This window comes from Aristolochia californica, unplaced genomic scaffold (assembly GCF_029961685.1).
Source record: "Aristolochia californica isolate CCGP_79_NKW_82.1479 unplaced genomic scaffold, dmAriCali1.0.hap1 SCAF_6, whole genome shotgun sequence".
Lineage (NCBI taxonomy): Eukaryota > Viridiplantae > Streptophyta > Magnoliopsida > Piperales > Aristolochiaceae > Aristolochia > Aristolochia californica.
In genome coordinates this window covers 42904504-42907548 of record NW_027182257.1, presented here as the reverse complement: position 1 = coordinate 42907548, position 3045 = coordinate 42904504, and positions in this window count along the sequence as shown.

Sequence of the window (3045 nt, the reverse complement as noted above, 5' to 3'; positions counted from 1 at the left end):
CTTTTTATTGAGCATATTTATTCCCAGGTTAATATTTAAATATTTTATATTTTTAAATATGTTGATTAATTTATATTGCTTATTTTCACCTCAGGTTCTATAATTGACAAATATGACCTTGAGATTGGTGTAATTTATGGAAAAAGATAAATTGACTAATCTCCTTTGATTTTTAATTTTTATTTATTTTAAATAAAAAATAAAAATTAGTTACAATGGGTTCCACTTTCGTTACATTTGTTGGCACAATAGGGACAGGCTCCCCTCCTCCCCTCCTTATCCTTGACTAGGCAATCTTTGCACTCTTCGACAAAAGTGGAATATGTACCTAATTCACCTTCCCCGATTTTAAGACTGAGACAAATTTTGTAAATTTCAATCCTCTATGCAAAAAATTATGAATTGACTTCTTCAAGTTTTCAAATATAACCTTATGAGATGTCTCCATATACAACCATATGATTAAGCACGAATGGACAATTATAACCTTCCAATTACTATAACATGACAAAAACATACAATTATTAATATGTTATTTATTTTAAAATACATACTTATTAAAAAATAAAAATAAAAAAAAAGTTAATGGGGGCCAGACATAATTTCCCTTCATGCACAAGAAAGGATTCAAATCATGCAATAGTTTCTAGCATATCACACACACATACGCTCATACATATTTTTACCCTTTATAATAGTGAGAGCCGTGATGAATAGAAAATAAGCATCTAGATGGTCAGGGTCAAGAACTACTAATTCAAAGATGGCTATATTTAAAATTATCCTAAAATCATTACACATTCATCTAATTCTTCTTTTAGAAACCAACTACTCCAATCTTTCACCATCATACACAGCTCATGATGTTCAAACATGAACCTTCAAGGAATTAAAAGCATTAAAAAATCCTTCATAATCAGTTAATAATCCTTGTCCCTTCTTGAATCCAAAGATGAATTCATTAATTTAATCGACTAACCCTAGAAACTACTAGTGGAGGTAGAGTGGGTCAATGGGCAGGCATGACTCCACCGTATTCTCCTTCAACTCCTAACCCACCATACCATGTCTCCATTTATTGGTTGTATTTTTTGATGTATTTGTTACGAAGGGGTCTATATAATAGACCTGTAAATTGTAGTTCGAGTTTCAATTTAAGGGTGTATTTTTTATAATAAAAAATAAAATACCAAAAATACTCACATAAATTTTTATGTTTCGATCATTTCGTTTAGTTTTTTTTGTCGATTTTAGGATTTTAAAAATCTAATATTTGAATTAATAATAATTATTAAATAAATAAAATAATTTGTTCAAGGTCTTGTTTTCTTACATCAGTACAAAATGTTTCAGATAATAACATAATATTTCTTTCCAATCCCGAATTTATGAACGTGTAAAAAGGAGTCTACGCTGAGTCTCACCAAATCTCCCTCCCTCTCAAGTCTCAATTCCCAAGCCCAATCAAACGAGAGAGAGAGAGAGAGAGAGAGAGAGAGAGAGAGAGAGAGAGAGAGAGAGATATGGGTTTATATTTAAAATGTTCAAAAGTCAAACCCGCTCTTCCATGCGTATCTCCCGCGTCTAGTCACGTTTGAACGAGCACGATGTGGGGACCACCTTACACTTGGGGTGGGGGCATGTGGTCTTCGTTACCTTTCTCCTTTGTCACTTCGGGTGACGGGTACGTGCACGGATCAATTGTGTCGTTTAAACTCCACTAACGAAAATACAAGAATTGGCCAATTTCGGACATAAATCAATACATGAATTTCGTTACACAAATTGTATGTGCTGCATGATGCAAAATTTGGATTTTCTCCAACTGCATGCAAGGTGGTGATAATTTTACCTAATTATTTGCTTTATCTAATTAATTATAAAATAATATCGAAGAAAACTCTCTACCTGTTCATGCATTTGAATAAACTTACCCGATTATCTGTCACCCAGTTTTATAAACAAAACATTATGTTTCGGCTCTTAAATATTTATCAATAAAATTAATGATAATATTATTTATTTTTATATCTAAATTCTAAATAATTTGCGCCAAATTTCCATGTATCAAGTCAAAGTTAAAAAAGAAAAAAAGAAAAAATAATACATTAAAAATAAAAAAAATTAATTTTAAAAGAATTAAAATTGAGGCATATAAAACAAGATAATTAGTCACCATCGCCATAATTTAATGACTGATTAAAATCTCATAATCTTTTAATTTATTGCACTTCGTCTAAACCCGGTCTGGACCGCCAAAATTCAATGAACCACCGAAAGTATCTTTACCAATCTGAAAAATGCCACGGATCTCTACAAATTTACTATGATGCCACCACTTACGGCTTTTCTCCGGTTGGGTAAAAACCCACTCGGGTCAGTTTAAAAGCGATCTGCATTAAAAGAACCGGAGTGGTAGTTATACCAAGACTTTCTTGGGGACTACGAAACCTAAAAAAGGTTAAGTGTACGATCGTTACTTTACACGTAGATAAGTACAAATACCAACCAAACCCCCATTTTACTGCTTGGATTCTTTGGTCAGAAACTACGTTTGGTGGTCCATCCTTGTTTTCACCCAACTTTGATTTTTTAATTTTTTTAATAAATATTTTTTATTTATTTTAATAAATATAATATATTTTTGGTAAAAATTAATTTTTATTTTATTTTATTTTCAATTAGTTTTGCCCGTTTTCCTTCTTTAGGTAATTTCCAGATAGTTGTTAGTTTTAAAAGATTTTCTTCTAAAAAAAGAATTAAATTTATTTGGGCTTTTCACGCGTGTGTGCGAGACTCAAAGATCTTGGGTCTGTGGGGACGTAAGAAAGTAGCTTTAATGTGGGTCCACATGCGGGACAAAAGGGCGAGTTTTGCACCAGTAATTCCACCAAGAAAGTCGACCGGTGACTTTTATAAAACGGGGTAGTCTTGTCTTTTCACAGACGACGGAGCGTTCATCCTCGTGATATTGCGGTCAATATTTCGGTCGTTTTGGTGAAGGAAAGAGGGGACTGGGAAGAACCAATCGGCCGCTCGAAGGAA